The sequence below is a fragment of the Drosophila suzukii genome (assembly GCF_043229965.1).
Source record: "Drosophila suzukii chromosome 2 unlocalized genomic scaffold, CBGP_Dsuzu_IsoJpt1.0 scf_2c, whole genome shotgun sequence".
Taxonomy (NCBI): domain Eukaryota; kingdom Metazoa; phylum Arthropoda; class Insecta; order Diptera; family Drosophilidae; genus Drosophila; species Drosophila suzukii.
In genome coordinates, this window is record NW_027255896.1 from 6,746,468 (window position 1) to 6,767,184 (window position 20,717).

The window sequence follows — 20,717 nt, forward strand, 5'->3', positions numbered from 1 at the left end:
CTTATATAGTATGGGGCGTTTATATGTCTAAAAATGTTGTCTTGCCAGGGTTCAATTCTTTTTACAGGCGTGCTACAGGCAGTGCCCCAGAAGTGTAAATCCCAATGTAGACTAGACATTAAAATATTTTCACGAGCCGAGTTTTCGCCGTGATCGACAGTCCACTGCACGGACGAAGCAGCCATATCATTTTCCTGGCCTTTTGCCTTGTGAAAGTACAGGTAGTCACAATGTGCTGCTTCCAGGCAAGCCGACTGTCCAAACTAAGGGTGTGTCTGTGTCGGAGTGCTTCATTGGAGACCCGTCCAGGGTGAGGCTATAACTGTTCAGCTTTCTTCCCAAGATAACTTAGTATTGCACAATTTTTGATTTTGTGAAATAAGAAACGGTGTCTAGCCTAACCACCCGCAATTCTCCCTGAGGGGAATCCCTCCACAAGATGCATTGCAAATAGCGTCAGCGGCAGAGACTAATGACATATGCCCAAAATCGAGGTATTCCTTTATGAATGCCGCATATTGAGCCTTCAAGGCTGACCGACGATCCAATTAGAATCTCCTATTCCTGTTAAAAATGCTGAAGTCTTCTGTGTTTGAAGCAGGGTGTGGTGCTTAGATCCGCATGTACGTCAATTACTGGAATTGCATTGCATCACTTGATGACCAGTCATCAATCAATCAATGCATTGGTAAGGTCAGGATGACTATCTATGACCGTAGTGAAGATAAAATAAAACTCAGACTTCGCATAGCCTCCAAAGAATTTCGGAAGCTCAAGAGGCGGCAGTAAGGTTGCCCTATGTCGAGGCTAACGCTGCTGAGGGCCAAAAGTACCGTGAGTAATACCATCCGCAAATTTTGAGTGCGAAAGCAATTGTGAGGCGGTCATTGATAATTTAAAAATAAAGAGAACGTCGTCAAATCTCTCGCCCAAATCACTTTCAATTTTCTTGAAATCCAATTCTTTGAGCTTGTTAAGAAGGTTTCTTGCAGCTCATCAATCAGCTCCAGCCTCACGTGAAGGACGGAATTGTCACATGAAGTCAACGTCGCACTTGATAAGGAGTCCACTAGACGCTCCACTCTATTAAATTGTGCAGTTCTTTGCATCAGCGCGAACATCTCCAACTGTTCCCGCAGCCATGACGACAGGAACAACAAACACCAGCACACTAAATGCCCGAAATTCGGTTTCAGCGGGAAGATGAGCGTAGAGAGGACGAGGGAATAACGGTCCGTTCATTTACTATGCTCGCGCCAATGTATAACGCAGCTTGCGCAAAACTCAAAACTTACATGAAAATACAAGAAATGCAAATGAACAAAGTTGACCATTCATTTAAAAGTTATAAGCAAATAAAGAAATAGACGATAGATGGTGTGTCGTTTTAGCTGAGTATCGGGTATCCGATAGTCGAGGTCAACACATTTTAAATATCTGAATTTCGAATTTAATTTTATTAAAATCGGACGACTATATCATATTGCTGCCATAGGAACGATTGGAAAATTGGTGGGAAAATAATATGAAACAAATTATAGCTTCCGTGTTTCTTGACATATTGTCTTATACTATTGGGAATAACATTTTATGAATTTTTGTGAATTTCGAATTCAATTTAATAAAAATCGGACGACTCTAACATATAGCTGTCAAAGAAACGGTCAAAGAAATAACGAATTAATTATTTGTAAAAAAAATTTTGCTTTGTTGATTTTGATCGTATTTTTTTTTACTCTGGGATATAGAATATTTTAAGTTTTCAGCATTACGAATTTAACTTTACATAAATACCACTGAAGCCAGCCACAATCCTTAAAAATTTAACATAGTGTTACTAACATTGATTATTTCTTATAACTGCAAGGGTATACAAACTTCGGCTTGCCGAAGTTAACTGCACTTCTTGTTAATCATGTGTTGTTCTGAACATCCAATGATGATTAAATCGTCCATGTAATGAAATGCTTGAGCATTTTCTAAACCTGAGAATGCTAAAATGAATTAATAAAATAAAATGCTGAAATGAAATTGGGGTTATTTTTACACCAAATGGTAGTCGCGTAAAGCGATATGAGCAATTGCTCCTTGAAAATTACGTTATATCTCTTAACTCTCTTCAAGTTCAATTTGATGAAAAGTCAAAGATTAAGTCAAGGCATGAAAAATACTTTGCTCTTCCTAGTTGATCCAAAACGACATCAATTCTAAGGAAGTAGAAATTTGTCGGACAGTAGTTGTACCCGATACTCGTAGAGTAAGAGGGTGTACTAGACCCGACGGAAAGTATGTAACACGCAGAAGGAAGCCTTTCCGACCCCATATATATATATATTCTTGATCAGGATCACTAGCCGAGTCGATCTAGCCATGTCCGACTGTCCGTATGAACGCGGAGATCTGGGATTAGGCATGCAGATTCCTGAGATTCCTGCGCAGCGCAAGTTTGTTTCAGCAGGGTGCTACGCCCCCTCTAGCGCCCAAAACTGTGGCACCTACAGTTTTGAAGCTAGAGTAAAAGAATTTTAACTGAAATGTATTGTTCTCATTAACACTTATCGATTGACCCAAAAAAAAGTTTGCCACGCCCACAAACTTCAAAAAATCGTAAATATGAACGCGTATATCTCGGAAACTATAGAGAATTGGGATCTCAGATTTAGAATCCGTAGCCTTGTTCGCAGCGCAAGTTTGTTACGCGAATATGCCACGCCCACGCTAACGCCAACAAAACGCCCAAACCTGTGGCGCCCACAATTTTCATGTTAGATAAAAAATTTTAACTGAAATGTATTGGTCTCGTCAATACCTATCGATTGATCCAAAAAGCCACGCCCACTCTAACGCCCATACCGCTTAAATCTGTCTACCGCTCACATAACCATATATTGAGATCACGGGTAGGTGGCGCATTTCAATCTCGCTTTGCTGCTTGCATATCTCCATTTTCCTTTGGTCCCTTTAGCTGAGTAGTGGGTATCTGATAATCGAGGTACTCGACTTTGGCGTTCTTCTTTGTTTTTTTTTATTAATTTGGCGAAAGCCTATGACTAATCTCCATTTTTTCTGTTCAGAACCAGGAAGAGATTTTTAGGTTTTAACAAAAGCGGTCTATTATCCTCAGACACAGATGGTTCAGTTCAACGATGGTATCTTTTATTAATTTTGCAACTTGTTTCTTTAGTTCTTCTTGATGGCTATGCGGAATTCTGTTATTATACCGGTTACTCGTAGAGTGAAAGGGTATACTAGATTCTTCGGAAAGTACGTAACAGGCAAAAGGAAGCGTTTCCGGCCCCATGAAGTATATATGTTCTTGATCAGGATCACTAGCCGAGTCGATCTACCAATGTCCGTCTGTCTGTCCGTCCGGATGAACGCTGAGATCTCGGAAACTATAAAAGCTAGGCTATTGAGATTTTGCATGCAGATTCCTGAGCTTCTTACACAGCGCAAGTTTGTTTCAGCGATATGCCACGCCATATGGCTCCTACAGTTTTGATGCTAGAATAAAAATTTTAACTGAAATGTATTGTCCTCATCAGTACCTATTGATTAACTCAAAAAAAGTTTGCCACGCCCACTATAACGCTCACACACCGCCCACAAACTTCAAAAAATCGTAAATATGAACGTCGATATCTTGGAAACTGTCAAAGATAGAGAATGGGGATACCAAATTTAGATTCCGAAGCCTTGAACGCAGCACAAGTTTGTTACGCGAATATGCCACGCCCACTCTAACGCCCACAAGCCGCCCAAGCCTGTGGCGCCCACAATTTTCATGCTAGATACAAAATTTTTAGAGAAATGTATTGGTCTCGTCAATACCTATAGATTGATCCAAAAAAAATGTGCATTTCAATCTCGCTTTGCTGCTTGCATATTTCCATTTCCCTTTCGTTCCTTTAGCTGAGTAATAGTAAAGTGATAAAGTATATATATTCTTGATCAGGATCACTAGCCGAGTCGATCTAGCCATGTCCGTCTGTCCGTCTGTCCGTCTATCCGTCTGTCTGTCTGTCCGGATGAACGCTGAGATCTCGGAAACTATAAGAGCTAGGCTATTAAGATTTGGCGTGCAGATTCGTGAGCTTCTTACGCAGCGCAAGTTTGTTTCAGCAATGTGCCACGCCCACTCTAACGCCCACAAACCGTGGCTCCTACAGTTTTGATGCTAGAATAAAAATTTTAACTGAAATGTATTGTTCTCATCAAAACCTATCGATTGACCCAAAAAAAAATTGCCTCGCCCACTTTAACGCTCACAAACCGCCCAAGCGTGTGACGCCCACAATTTTCATGCTAGTTAAAATATTTTAAATGAAATGTATTGGTCTCGTCAATACCTATCGGTTGATCCAAAAAAAAATTTGCCACGCTCACTCCAACGCCCATAACGCTTAAATCTGTCTACCGCCGGTAGGTGGCGCATTTCAATCTCGCTTTGCTGCTTGCATATCTCCATTTCCCTTTGGTCCTTTTAGCTGAGTAACGGGTATCTGATAGTCAGGGTACTCGACTATAGCGTTCTTCCTTGTTTTAAATTTAATAATTATAACTGCAAGGGTATACAAACATCGGCTTGCCGAAGTTAACTTTCTTTATTGTTTTTTTAGCTTTTTTAACATCAAAAAATGTTTTTTTTACTTATATTTCTAGATCTTGTCTTGATCGTTAGCTGCTTATACATCTTAAAATACTTATTTTGTGTCTTGTAATTTTTATGAATGCATTTATGCACATAAGTATTATAATTATAATTAACAGAATATTTCCTGTTTCTGAGGAGGTTGGATTTCAATTTTATTATTGGCATTTGATATTGCAGTGTAGGCGGTAGGGTGCGCAGTTTCTTTTTCTAATTTTTTCGCTTCTCCGATGTATTCCAACTTATTTTTTCACCATTTAATAATTTTAGCAACTTTGCCTTTCTGTTTTTGGGGCGTTGCACCACACCGATTCTTTTTCCACACATACCACTCTACTCACTGCATTTTTACTTGGTTGCCATGCTCTCTTAATAATCTTGTCGAAATAGGTTTGCCATGTAATAGATTTGATGCATTCTCCAGTTGTCCAGTTGTCTCTGCTCCAGTTTTTGATATTATTGGTTTATAATTTGATGTTGTTGTTTAATGGTTTTGATGTTGTCCTCCAGTTTTTGATATTATTGGTTGACAACATCACACTAATGTTGTTGGTTGATGGTTTGATGTTGTCCTAGATCCTTACAGGATCTTTGTCACGGTCGCCATGTAATAGGTTCAAAGTTTCCGTAGTAATAGTCCATATAATATCTTTGTATTATAATTATTTATTTAGAGGGCGACTCTACAGGTCGCTTCTCTGGATCTTGATCGAATTATAATATGTTACAATATAAGCTTAAATGATCACTTAAATCGAAGTGCAGCGCTGCTGCTGAGGACAGCAGAATTATATATTATTTATATATGTTTATGAATATATATGAGGAGAATGTTATGTATGCAAATTAATTATTTCACTGATAAATTATTTAAAAAAATTTATTTTTATTTTTTTTTCACTAAGTTTCAACTTTTCCTTAATATCGACTTTTATTTTACTGTTCACAATTATTATTTAATTGAACCGATCTTCTCGGAAGCTAAAACGGACTGCCTGGGCAAGGGCCGATTATCTGATAAGCAAACCTCGGTTTAAGAGAATTGGGGAACTCATTAAGAGTTGGACAAGAGTTGGACTCAAGAGAGTCGGGAAATGGGATGATAAAATTCTTTGCTCGATTGCTAAACGGATTACGATACAGTTTTTAGGCTCGCCGGGGATTGACCGGATGCTTGTGTTTACATTAGCTGGACCCAGCTTAGTTGATTGAATCTTAATAATGAACCTTAACTGAAGTGAGGGAGCTAATTGGGATTCTGTGGGAAAGCTGAGTAAGGGGTTTCAAGCTAAGAATTGTTTATAAGAAATTGTTTACGGCTTGGGTAAGGCGGCTGGGCACTTGAGGCATTCTCAGCTAAGAATTGTATACAAAGAGTTTGTTTATAAATTGGGTGAGGAGGCTAAGATCATGAGCTGAATAACTTGCATATGTTGTTCATGTATTCATATATGTGACTGTAGCAGCATAAGAATGCTGACTATGCATTTATGCCTTATGCGCCTTAATGGATGATTATAGAACTTTTGAACTTAAGTCAAGTGTTTATGTACACACTGCAACAAAGTGTCACAGTGTTTTAGTTGATATTATTTATTACTATACTTGAGTACAGTGGTCATTGGATATAACCTACACTACATCAGGGAAAAATTAAAGGTTGACATATTTTCTGAAGTTTTGAGTTTTTTAATTTCTTAAGGGTGAACTAACATAAGGTAAGCCGCAGCAGCTAATTAACTTAATTCGATCTCTTATATTAATTGCATCGCGAAAGGTAACTCTCTCTATCTAGCTCTCTCGTTTTTTGTTTACTTGCATTCTTGGGCCTAGCATTCGGCTGGCTGTCCCTTTGTAAAAGTAGTACGAACTCTGATCTCGACATTAAATGCACTCTCGTCTCGCCTGCTGTACTCTCTCTCGCTAATAAATTGTTAACAAGCATAAAGAAACCTGAAGTTCGTATTTTTTAATTAAGCAACAACTAATAAAAAAGCTTATTAGTTCAACATTGGTGACCCCGACGTGATTTGTGCATAAATAAGACTAAGTGCAAATCATATAAGTCTATTTATTGACTTTTTCATTCTTGCGGCTGCGGTGCATTGGCGGAGCAACAATCATAAGGCCTTAAATGCAGTGAGCGCTATAAATAAATAGCAGTTGGTGATTGCGGAAATTTACATGTAAGGCGCAAAATCAGCTATACATAGAAGCGTACATAGCCAAGTAACGGGCTGTTATTCCCTCGTTTGCTTTGCCCTCATCTTCGCGCTGGAGCCGAATTTCGGGCATTTCGTCTGCTGTTGTGGTTGTAGCCATGTCTACGGGAACTTTTGGAGATGTTAACGCTGATGCAAACAGGCAACGGCTTTATTTAATAGAGTGGAGCGCTTAGTGGATTCCCTATTCAGTGCGGCGTTAACTTAATGCGACGAATCCGGTCTTCCTGTGAGGTTGGAGTTGATTGATGAGCTCAAAGAGTCATTTAAAAAGGTGCTCGGTGAGCCCGAAGAATTGGATTTCGAGAAAATGGAAAGTGATTTACGTGAGAAATTTGATGACATTCTCGTAATTCTGAAGTCATTGCCTCACAGCTTCTTTCGCACTCAACTTTTGCTGACGGCATCACTCCGGGAGTGTTCGGCCCCCAGCAGCGTCAGCCTCGACATAGGGCAGCATTGCTGCCCCCACTGGAGCTTCCAAAATTCGCTGGAGGTTATGCAAATTGGTCTGACTTTTATTTAATGTTTACCACGATCATATATAGTCATCCGGACCTTACCAACGTAGAAAAGCTGATCATGCCTGAGGGACGCAGCGTTGGAAACTATTCGCTCATTGGAAATTTCGGATTGCAACTACGCAATTGCTTTAGATTTGCTGCAAAATAGATTTGATAATCGACGTTTGGTTTTTCAGGCACACATTACTGAGATCATGGGACTAAAGGCGGTGCAGAGTAGTTCCGTTTCGACACTTCGGGAGCTGTCCGATAAATTCAACGCTCATATTCGTGCTCTCAAAGGACTGGGCACGACGGAACAAATCGCAGGATGCATCATCGTCCAAGTCCTGTTCCAAAAGTTGGATCCGGCAAGTCAGGCAAAGTGGGAAGAGCGTTTAGAGGACCCGATTCTTCTTCGGTTTCGTTCACACCCAGTAGCAATCACAGGAGACATTTGCAAAATGTACCGTTGTGTTAGGGTTCAGCCTGAGGACAGCCATTTGCAATGCATTTTGTGTAGGGATTCCCCCCAGGACCAATTGCGGGAATTTAAGCTAGACACCGTTACTTATGTCACGAAGCCAGCATCATTTCTGGCTGTGCGAGCTATGCACCAGTTGTCAGCAGACGAGCATACAGCGTTTCCGCTTGGGGCTGAGGTCATTCGTCGCGATTTTTATGTGGATGATTTGATATCTGGAGCCAAGTCCAAGGAAGAGGCAGTCATCATTATGGATCAGACATCAAAACTGCTAGCCAAGGGAAAATTTAAGCTTAGAAAGTGGTGCTCAAATGTGTCGGCTGTTTTGGATGGAGTTGCAGACAAGGATAAGGAGTCCTATTTGAAGTTTGATGATGGCACTGATTTTGCAAAAACCTCAGGTCTCGCTTTGGATCCAGTTTCTGACCAACTATTGTTTTCCTTTTCGGTCTTACAGTCAACATCAAGCCCCTGCAGGCTATCTTTCCTGTCTTCAATAGCGCGATTTTACGATCCTCTCGGGTTGGTTGGACCTGTGATCACAAAATCGAAAATATTCCTTCAGCAGCTGTGCAAGGAGAAGTTTTCCTGGGATGAAAGCCTTCCTGAGTCACAGAACACGGAATGGAGTGCTATATGTACGAGTTTTAGGCAGATTAAGCATACGTCATTTCCTCCGCTGGTTCGTTCTCCATACTCTGAGAGTGAAATTCATGGATTTTGTGATGCCAGCATAGAAGCATATGGTGCCTGTGTCTACATCGTTTGCAACGGCCGATCTCAATTACTTTGCTCAAAGTCGAGGGTAGCCCCCTTGAAAACACTCACTGTGCTCAAGCTGGAACTGTGTGGGGCGAAACTCCTGTCTAGGCTCATCGCAGAGGTGGCTGGGACGAGTGCATTTGAGGGAAAGTTTTATTGCTGGAGCGACTCTGCTGTTGCGTTTTCATGGATCCGAGACGAGCCGTCCAGATTCAATATTTTTGTAGCGAACCGAGTAGCTGCCATTCAAGAGATTACTGAATCTGTAGAGTGGCGATATGTTCCAACTTTTTTAAATCCAGCTGACATTCTCTCCCGAGGTGCTTTTCCTGCTGAGCTCAACTAGTCTCCTCTCTGGGCTCATGGACCAAAATTCCTCTGTGGCCCCAAAGCTGACTGGCCGACCCCAATCACTGCTGAAAAGTCAACGCTTGAGGTTCGCCGGAGGATTCTACTAACAAAATCTCCATTCGAAGACATAGTGGCCAGTTCAAAATTTGCCAATTCCTTTGCTGCCCTTCAAAGAATTTTCGGATACGTCTATAAGTTTAGTAGTCGCATCCATCGCCCTACGCTCACGGTGTCTGACCTTCAAGGCGGTACTCTGCTGTTGCTTCGTCTTGTCCAGCGCTCACATTTATGGGATGACATCAAATCATTGCAGTCAAAGGGAATGGTGCACTCCTCCAGCTCGCTCGCATCTCTTTCGCCATTCATTGACCAATTTGCGCTTCTTAGAGTGGATGGCCGGCTAAGGAATTTTTTTCTGGATTTTAATGGGCGTCATCCAATTATATTACCACGGAGTCCTTCGGCCACTATTGCCATTATTACTCACTTTCATGAACGCAGTCTGCACACTGGGCCACGGGCATTACTCGGCATAATTCGATCCCAATATTGACCTAGTGGGGGGAGGAAGACGGTTATGAAGGCGGTAAACAAATGTATTAGATGCTTTCGAATGAAGCCTCGAGTAGTGGAGCATATCATGGCGGATCTTTCAAAGGAGCGACTTGATGGATCTCATGCGTTCGAAGTCACTGGCATTGACTTTTGCAGGCCATTTTTCTACAAGTCAGAGGCGCGAAGTAAGCCTCCAGTAAAATGCTACGTTTGTGTCTTCATTTGTTTCGCCACGAAGGCTATTTATTTGGAGTTATTCAAGGATCTCTCTACGGTATCGTTTCTACATGGCCTCAAACGATTTATATGCACTAGAAGAAGGCCGCAGCAGATTTGGTCTGATAATGCAACCAATTTTGTTGGCGCTCGCGATGAGCTGCTCGAACTAAGGCGCCTATTCTTCAGCAGTGATCACCAGAGAGCTACGTTGGACTTTTGCCTAGCGGAGGCTATTGATTGGTGTTTTATTCCTCCTAGGTCGCCACACTTTGGCGGCCTTTGGGAAGCGGCTGTGAAGATCGCTAAGCATCATTTCTACCGCGCTGTTGGCACTGCTGTTTTAGCCTTTGAGGAGTTGCGGACCCTGGTGTGTCACATTTCGGCGGTTGTTAATCTGGATGTATTAACCCCAGCACATTTTTTGAATGGTGGTCCGCCTTCCTCTTTCGTCGAGCCGGATGTGACCAGTCTTAACTTCAATCGCTTGGATGGATGGCAACGCGTGGCTTACGTGCAGCAGATCTTTTGGTCCCGGTGGAAGGAAGAATACTTAACATTCCTGCAGCAGCGCTCCAAGTGGCGCACCCCAAAACCCAAAACTTAGTTCTGGTCAAGGACGAAAACTTGCCTCCCATGAAGTGGCCCCTCGCCAGTGTGATCGAGCTTCTGTTTGGTGGAGATGGGGTTGCTCGAGTTGCTGTTCTGAAGACAGCATCAGGAGTGACAAAGCGAGCAGTAAACAAACTGTGTCTGCTTCCCCTTAAGGATGATGTTGAAACCCAGGCTTCCAACGGGGGGAGTATGTCGGGTCACGCAGCCGCAGCAGCTAATTAACTTTATTCGATCTTTTATATTAATTCCATCGCGAAAGGTAACTCTCTCTATCTAGCTCTCTCGTTTTTTGTTTACTTGCATTCTTGGGCCCAGCATTCGGCTGGCTGTCCCTTTGTAAAAGTAGTACGAACTCTGATCTCGACATTAAATGCACTCTCGTCTCGCCTGCTGTACTCTTTCTCGCTAATAAATTGTTAACAAGCATAAAGCAACCTGAAGTTCGTAATTTTTAATTAAGCAATAACTAATAAAAAAGCTTATTAGTTCAACAGATTCCATGAACAATTTTTGAAAAACTCGACTTTGTGATTTTTTAATATCAGGTATAAAACCGAAAAGTGAAATATTTTCTAAAGTTTTAGGTTTTTAAAAAAATGTTTAAGGGTGGACAAACATAAGCTAGCCGTGGACAATCGATTCATGAAAATTGTATAACAAATTCGACTTTTTATGTTGTTGATTGAGTTAAAAACTGAAAACTTTAAAAAATTTGTAATTGTATAGTTTTTTACAAATTCGATTTTATTATTGGTTGACATGCGGTAAAAAAACAAAAAGAAAAAAATTTTCTAAGATTTCAAGTTTTTACAAATTCTTAGAGGTGGACAAATGTAAACTGGTCGTAAACAAACGATTCCATGTAAAAAATGTTACCTTTTAATTTTCAAAATTAGGTAAAAAAATATAAATTTCCATTTTTTTTAAAGTTTTACGTTTTTTTTTAATTCTTAAGGGTAGGCGAACATAAACTAACCGTAGACAAACGATTCCATGAAATTTTTTTGAAAAGTTAGATTTGTTCATATGAGGTGAAAAACCGAAAAGTTAAATATTTTCTAAAGTTTAAAGTTTTTAAAAATTCTTAAGGGAAGAACAAAATTAAACATGGAAGAACACTATAGTCGAGTACCCCGACTATCAGATACCAGTTACTCAGCTAAAGGGACCAAAGGGAAATGGAGATATGCAAGCAGCAAAGCGAGATTGAAATGCGCCATCTACCAGCGGTAGACAGATTTAAGCGTTATGGGCGTGGCAAATTTTTTTTGGATCATTCGATAGGTATTGACGAGACCAATACATTTCAGTTACAATTTTTTATCTAGCATGAAAATTGTGGGCGTCACAGGTTTAGGCGGTTTGTGGGCGTTAAAGTGGGCGTGGCAAACTTTTTTTTTTTGGGTTAATCGATAGGTATTGATGAGAACAATACATTTCAGTTAAAACTTTTATTCTAGCATCAAAACTGTAGGAGCCACAGTTTTGGCCGGTTTGTGGGCGTTCTGAAGAGCCTAGCTCTTATATACTGTGTTTATGCAATGCCGAATTCACGCTTTCATTTTGCGATTTCAGCCGATTCGTGTGTGCATAAACGCCATTTCGTGAATTCGGCAACACACGAAAGTTGACTATGAATTCAACCTGAAAGCGTGAAATGGTCACAATTAAACTCCGGTAACTCTATATAATTATCGGAGTTGCCAGATCGATATAAATACATAAATACACCTTACTTTTAACAAATCATTTTTTAATTCAGTGCCAATGGAAACTAGTTTTTATCTTTTATTTTGATGGTAGAAAAAATGTTATACTGGCTGGCACACACTTTGTCTTTAATATTAGCAAGATTATTTCGTGCGAATCGAAAAACATTTTCGGCTTAATTATCGCTCACACCTTTTTCCACCGGTCTGGCATCTCTGTCACCTGAGATTGATAAAATGCATGAATTCGGCCGTGTCGCATAAACAGGAGCAAATTTTATTTCACGCTTTTAAGAAATCATGAAACCCTTAGCATAAACATAATAGTTTCCGAGATCTCAGCGTTCATCCGGACAGACAGACGGACAGACGGACATGGCTAGATCGACTCGGCTAGTGATCCTGATCAAGAATATATATACTTTATGGGGTCGGAAACGCTTTCTTCTGCTTGTTACATACTTTCCGACGAATCTAGTATACCCTTTTACTCTGCTTTAATGTTATTAATACAAACAAACATAAGTTATAAAAACAAATATCGCTTATTTTTGGTCCCTAGGATCTTTGCACTAAATAGGATTTTTAAATTTTTTCACAGATTCATTCATTTGTTTATTTATATGCATCTTTTGTTGTTTTTCACGTCAAAAATTAATATTTTTTACAGCTATTTTTTTTCCGCCACGTGTTTTGTTGAGAATCTTGTATTTGCCATTTTTTTAATATACATAAGACTTCACATATTAAAAAATAATATTAATAAACATATACATTTTTTTAAAAAATACAAATAATTTTAAACCCAAACATATTATTTTAATTGGTTGTCGAGAGATACTGTGTTTATGCGATGCCGAATTCACGCTTTCATTTCGCGATTTCATCCGATTCGTGTGTGCATAAACTCCATTTCGTGAATTCGGCAACACACGAAAGTTGACCATGAATTCAACCTGAAAGCGTAAAATGGTCACAATTAAATTCCGGTAACTCTATATAATTATCGGAGTTTCCAGATCGATGTAAATACATAATTACACCATACTTTTAACAAATTATTTTTTAATTCAGTGCCAATGGAAACTAGTTTTTATCTTTTACTTTGATGGTAGAAAAAATTTTATACTGGCTTGCATACACTTTATCATTAATATTAGCAAGATTATTTCATGCGAATCGAAAAAAATTTTCGGTTTAATTATCGCTCACACATTTTTTCATCGGTCCGCCTTCTCTGTCAGCTGAGATTGATAAAATGGATGTATGAATTCAAAGCGTGAAATGGTGTCTCCGGTAACTCTATACAAGTATCGGAGTTTTATTATTTTTCCTGTTTTCACCCTAAGCTAGAAAAGTTTTAAAAAGTGTTGGAAAAATGTTTTTTATTTTAGTCTAGAAAATAGATCTTCGATTTAAGTTGCATAATACCAACAGACGTGATTTCTCGATCCTTAACCAAAATAGTCATAGTTGCATAATACAGGCAAGCAAGATTGATTTCTGGATCCTTAACCAAAATATTGAACAGACAAATATACAAGCAGAAGAACCGACCAACAAACATTCAAGTCTCAATTTAAAATGAAACAAGGAAGAACTCTATAGTCGAGTACCTCGACTATCAGATACCCGTTACTTAACTTGAGGGGCCAAAGGGAAATGGAGATATGCAAGCAGCAAAGCACCTCTTAAGTCCGCGGTTCTACTTCCTACATCTGGGAATAGGGCTCGTAATACAACTAGCAGCTAACCACGTTAGCTAACCCTCAGCGCAGCTCCAGCATCGCCTGTGGTGCGGCATCGCAGTAACCATCGTTACCATTGCCGCGACGCGATCGTCTTGCCATCAAAGCGTCCCCGTGCCAGCGACAAGTGCTCATTACCCCCTTGTCCCACGGCGTGACCCAGAAGTGTCTACTTCGGTTAGGCACAAACATATATGTGTCGAGGAATCACTAGACCCTTCCCCTGTCGAGGAATCACTAGAACCTTCCTCTGCTTAAGGCTGCTCTTCGTGCTGCTCCAAACGGAAACGTTTTCTGGCGCGTGGCATCTTTTCAGTTTGGCTCTTCAAATACGAATGCTTTCCCTTACAGCTTGCGTCCCCTTTTCCGTTTTCGCCAGCGTCACTCGCTACTTTCTTCTACTCTCGTTCTCGCATTCCAATACACACACTAATGAGAACTTCTCGTTATTCCTTTTTGATGCGGACACCTGCATCCTTCTATCTCGCTCACACCAGTGCACAGACTAACGTTGACAACAGAAACTATTGCCTCTATTTGAACAGCCAAAGGAACAGCACAGAAGGACATACATGAAAACGAATGGGAAGCGAAAGACAAATCAAAGCTAACAGTTGTTATAACTTTAATTGGCCAACTAATCTACGACACGGCCATCCTGACTTTCACACGTCCTCGTGTGTTTCCAACTTTTAAACATTACAAAATATTATCTCCCAATAATAAATAGAACTAGATATGTACCTTGAAGTTAAAGCAAAACAACTATATTTTCATTAATCAAAAGCCTTATAAACTATTAATCTGTGAATAACAAATCAAACTTAGCATTTTTGCTTTCTTAACATTTTTTTTCTCAATAACATTATTCTTTTAAATTCAAAAGTTATACAGAATTCTTAATTATTAACTAGCAGATCGAACTTACACTTCCTCATACGTTAACAAAGGACAATATTTTTATTTTTTTAAGCCTTGAGATCCGGACTACCATCAATTCGAACAATATTCATTTTAAATTTTCATTTGCTTCTCCAATAAGCAATCACATTAACAGTTTTCATTTTACTTAACAATTTAAGTCCTGTCTCAACCAACCGGCCAACATAGCACACAGCTGTCTCGACTATAAACAGATCGATTGACCAACCGGCCAACATAGCACATAGCTGTCTCGACTATAAACAGATCGATTGACCAACCGGCCAACACATAGCACACGGTTATCATTTACATTTTCTTATTTCATAAATCATCGCAGCCATCACCGGCTTGATCAACATCATCTTCATCCATGACCGCCTCGTCATGCTCTCTGGTAATCCCCTTCTCAGGCATTTTTCGTAAAAATTCGTGAGAATATTTGTAAGTTCGATTGCCCTTTAACGCTTTTAATTTATATCGATCGCCTGGTAATAGCTCAACAACTAAAAATGGGCCTTTAAACTTGGGGTCTAGTTTTGTCTGGTGTCGCTCCTCATTCTTGAGTAAGACATGATCCCCAACTTTATGCTTAACAATAGTGGCTTTATTCCGATCGAATCTTAATTTGTCATATTTGGAATTTTGTTCCATATTGTGCTTAGCTATATTTCTGATTAGATTTACATCAACTACACTTTCGTTTTCAGCAACGGGTACAAGACCAAATGGTCTAGCTTCTTTTCCAATTAGTAACTCTATTGGACTAACTTTCGTTACCCGATTAGGAGTGCAATTAAGAGCCAGTTGAATTTCATACAAAGCGTCCTGCCAAGATCCCTTGCCCGTTTCAACCGCAGTTAGCATAGATTTAAGAGTACTCATCACTCGTTCGACCTGGCCATTGGCCCGGCTGGCGCCAGTTGCGATCAAATGTAAATCTATCTTTTGCGCTAAGCAAAAGTCACGAAACACAGTACTAGCAAAGCTACGTCCCTGATCAGCTATCAAACGGGAAGGAACCCCAAAAATCGATACAAAAGACTTCACTGATTTGATGCAGCTTTCAGAGTCTAGTCTAGTGGTGTGAAACAAATGGACGAACTTAGAAAATGCATCTATTTGAACGATTATATATTCCTTTTGGTCATTTTTACCACTAAGCTTCCCTGTGATATCAATATGAACTGTATGAAACGGGACGCTCACTTTCGGAATGGGATGCAATTCAGCTTGTACCTTGCCAGTCGGAGGCTTAGATAACCTACAGGTAATGCAATTGTCAACGAATTTACGGACATACGGACATTTTGTCAAACCAATAGTACTCATACATTTTTGCAAGGGTCTTTTTCCAACCGAGATGCATAATTGCCTCGTGAACGTTGTTAACAGCAGACCACCTAAAGGGCTTTGGAATAATAGGAAGACAGTGAGTTTTCCCATGTCTTTGAATTTTCCTATATAGAGTACCACCACGTAACTCAAAGGTTTTCGCTATATCCTCAGGAAGTTCTTCATTGCGCAATTTGGACACGATAGATGATGTTTCTTCATCTCTTTGCTGCTCTGCCAGCAACCAGTTGTCGGTAATCTCTGTCAAGTTTATACGCTTTTCGGTTATACCTTTTGAATTTTTAAGATCTTCCAACACTGGGTTTCGAGAGAGAAAGTCTACATGAGCCATTCGATCACCTGGTCTATACTCAATATCGAACTTAAAAACCTGCATATACGACCACCACCTTTGCACTCTAGGAGTTAACTCGGCTTTGGTTTTGGAAGCTTTGAGCGAATTACAGTCCGTATACACCGTAAATTGACGACCATGCAAGTAATGACGGAAATACTTCATGGAGACATATACTGCGAGCGTTTCCAACTCGTATGAGTGGTAGCGTGATTCGGCGGGGGAAGTCCTTTTGCTGAAATACTCGATCACTCGAGGCTTGTTCTCGATCCTGTGCAATAAAATGGCCCCATAACCATCAGCACTTGCGTCGGTGTGAAGCTCAATCGGAAAAAGTGGGTCGAATATAGTGAGCACGGGTTCATTAGTCAAGATAAAAATTACTCTTTGTCGTACTTGCTCGTAATCCGGGTTCCACTCAAACGATATGCTTTTGGAAGTTAAAGCATACAGAGGTTTCAACAATTGTGAGAACTGAGGGACAAATTGCCTAAAATAAGAAACGAGACCAATAAACTGTCTCAGCTGGGTCAAAGACTGTGGGGGTGGCAGATCAGTCAATGCTTTTATTTTTTTTGGATTAGGTCTTATTTCACCTGCCTTAACTTCAAACCGCAAATATTCAACACAGGATTTAAGAAATGAGCATTTGGTGATATTAAAAGAAAATCCGGCTTTAGTTAGGGTTTGCAAACCTACCTCAAGTCTTTCTAAAGCTTCGTCTATGGTACCTGCTACTACCATAACGTCGTCCATGTAGATTACTACATACGAATGAACAAGATCACCTAAAGCACAATTTATAGCTCGTTGAAATACGGAAGGGGCATTCTTTAACCCAAATGGCAACAAACTCATACTGTCCGTCCGGAGTAACGAACGCTCTTCGTTCGATCGAATTCGGATGAATTGGGATTTGGTGAAATCCGCTTGCCATATCTATGCAGGTGAAAAACTTAGCACCACTTAGTCTACCTATCTGGTCCGAAATAAGTGGCAACGGATACTTGTCAGAAATAGTGTTCGAATTCAGTTCCCTATAATCAACACAGAGACGGTCAGTTCCATTTTTCTTCTTAACAAGAAGCATCGGGCTTGCAAAGGGGGAGGAACTTGGTCTTATAATGTTCGCATCCAACACCTGTTTAATAGACATTCGCACTTGTTCTTTTTCTTCCACGCTCAATCTGTAAGGTCGTCTCTGAACTGTCTTGTTTGGATCAATGAGTCGAATCTCTAGCTGCCCCGTAGTTACGCGACTTTGTGGAATACCACTTATAAACGAACCAGAGTAATTTTGAAGCATTGATGTTAGCCTATCCTTATCTAAACCACTTAGATCGGTATCAACATTGGCCAAATCGGGAACACAGTCTGAAGTCAAGACAGGCAATACAGTTTTTTCATTAAACATTGAAAGTGAATTAGATGTAATTGTTACACCGATTCCCTCGCTCAAAATTTCTCTCCCAATCAAAGCATCATACTTGATATAACTATCTTGAACTGCATGAAAAAGAACTTCGAAGGAATGATCACAGATCAAAACCTTAGCCAATATCTGTAGGGTGCTATAAACCGTATTACTACCAATACCTCTTAAAATTACTACGTTATTTATTCTAGATCCAGACAGCTTTAGCGAGACGGCTTCCTTGATGAGCGAGCACTCGGCTCCTGAGTCAAAACAAAATTGGAACGACTCACCAAATTGTTGAAAAGTTCCAAGGGGCTCAAGTACGTTACACAGGTTGACATCTTTAACATAATCCCTCTTGACCGTCATTGAGCGTTCCTGACGATCCGGGCACACAGTAGCCACATGCCCTTCCTTTCCACACTTAAAGCAGATTAGAGTCGAGCGATCTCTTCCTCCGTTATGTCCAGAACGTTGATTAGCTAGTTGACTATGTCGCGGGGGCACACCAGACGAGCGACACTCCGCCTTCTTGTGACCCTCTTTTCCGCATTTGTGACATCTGATATTGAAGAATGGTCTTGTTTTCTTATTAGTCGGGGCCGACAAGACGTCGCCAGTAACGCGGCTCGGTCCAGCATCAAAAGAAAAGGCTTTCAACTCCTGTTGCAACTCGTTTCGAGAATTGACTTCTGTAGTAAAAGCCAAGCGTCGCAATCGCTTGTCCAATCCAGCCACGTGTGCCAAAGCAACAGAAACGGCAATTTGCTCTACCGTCAGGGACTTCCACCTGGACATCAGGGATGTTACAACTCTGATTCCATACAGCGACATAGATTTTCCCTCTGTTGGGCGACCATTCAGCAAATTCAACACAGTTGCAGCCAAGGTCTCCGTTCCGGCGAAATACTGCAAAAACAGTTCTCTGAACTGCGTCCATGTGATTCCAGGGTAGACCGTTTGTGCAAGCCAACAAGACGCGCTTCCTTGCAAGGACCGACTGAGAGCCATCACGAGAGCGCTGCCTTCTAGACTGTTTTCGGAAAGAATGTAATCCACCGTTGCACTCCATGATACTGCATCCGCGCTTGCACGATCAGGATTAAAGTTCGGAAGTACAACGGTAACTGCGTCCTTCGGGGCGCGCTGTACTGCTTTTATAAGTTCCAAGAAAGTACGATTTTGTGATTCCAAAAGCAGCTTCAGATAATTTTCGCTTTCGGTTTGAGGCCTGGGCAATCCCACTTCTGATGTCGAGGAATCACTAGAACCTTCCCCTGTCGAGGAATCACTAGAACCTTCCTCTGCTTCAGGCTGCTCTTCGTGCTGCTCCAAACGGAAACGTTTTCTGGCGCGTGGCATCTTTTCAGTTTGGCTCTTCAAATACGAATGCTTTCCCTTACAGCTTGCGTCCCCTTTTCCTTTTTCGCCAGCGTCACTCGCTACTTTCTTCTACTCTCGTTCTCGCATTCCAATACACACACTAATGAGAACTTCTCGTTATTCCTTTTTGATGCGGACACCTGCATCCTTCTATCTCGCTCACACCAGTGCACAGACTAACGTTGACAACAGAAACTATTGCCTCTATTTGAACAGCCAAAGGAATAGCACAGAAGGACATACATGAAAACGAATGGGAAGCGAAGGACAAATCAAAGCTAACAGTTGTTATAACTTTAATTGGCCAACTAATCTACGACATATGCAATATATGGTTTTGTGGGCCGTAGACAGATTTAAGCGTTATTGGGGTTAGAGTCGGCGTCGCTTAAATTTTTTTCTAGCATAAAAATTGTGGGCGCCACAGGCTTAGGCGGTTTGCGTGCGTTAGAGTGGGCGTGGCATAATCGCGTAACAAACTTTCGCAGAGTACAATCTTAAATCCCAATTCTCTATACTTGATAGTTTCCGATACATCCGCGTTCATATTTACGACTTTTTGAAGTTTGTGGGTGGTTTGAGGGCGTTAAAGTGGGCGTGGCAAACTTTTTTTGGGTCAATCGATAAGTATTGATGAGAACAATACATTTCAGTTAAAATTTTTATTTTAGCACTAAAACTGTAAGAGCCACAGTTTTGGTCGGTTTGACAAACTTGCATTGCGTAAGAAGCTCAGGAATCTCCGTTCCAAGTCCCAATAGCCTAGCTCTAATAGTTTTCGAGGTCTCAGCGTTCATCCGGACGGACAGACAAACGGACAGACGGACACGGCTAGATCGACTTGGCTAGTGATCCTGATCAAGAATATACATATATATTTTATGGTGTCTGAAACTCTCTCTTCTACCTGTTACATACTTTCCGACGAATCTAGTATACCCCTTTACTCTACGAGTAACGGGCGTAATAAAAACTAATAAATTAAAAATCGTCTTCCAGACTTCCGATCTTTAATTTACGAAGAAGTCATAGTATTATAATTTGGAGATCACGTGTTTCGATCGGACTTTGTTGTCGATTTTCAATACTGCGGCGTTATTTGTTTAGTAGTCTCTTCATGTACAGTCCCGATGCTTTGAAAAGTTTGTACTTAAAGAATTGTCCCTTTCTTAACGACCCTCCAATACATACAGAACAGCACACAATATTGACCAATAGTAATAATTGCGGCGTAGCTGGACGGAGTTTTAGTAGCTTTAGTTCAGTTCAAATAATGTAGGTTTTCTTCCTATTCTTCATTTATCTTATTCACGTTATTTTTTTAACCAATTTCAAAATAAATATGCGTCGAGACGGCATCACGTGCAGAACTATTGACGCAAGCTGGTTCTTTACTTATTGCAAACTTTCAGCAAACCGAAGAAGTCATAAAGTCGAAAAACGTGTTTGTTTTCAAAATTTTTTTTTTCTAAACCAACCCGTCGGACATT

The 20,717-nt window shown here is 40.5% G+C and overlaps 1 protein-coding gene across 11 annotated transcripts in view; it reads right to left on the minus strand.

Annotated features, from left to right (window-relative positions):
- Gprk1 (G protein-coupled receptor kinase 1) overlaps positions 1 to 20,717 on the minus strand; it is a 609,802-nt gene that overhangs the window by 115,917 nt on the left and 473,168 nt on the right. The window lies entirely within an intron of this gene.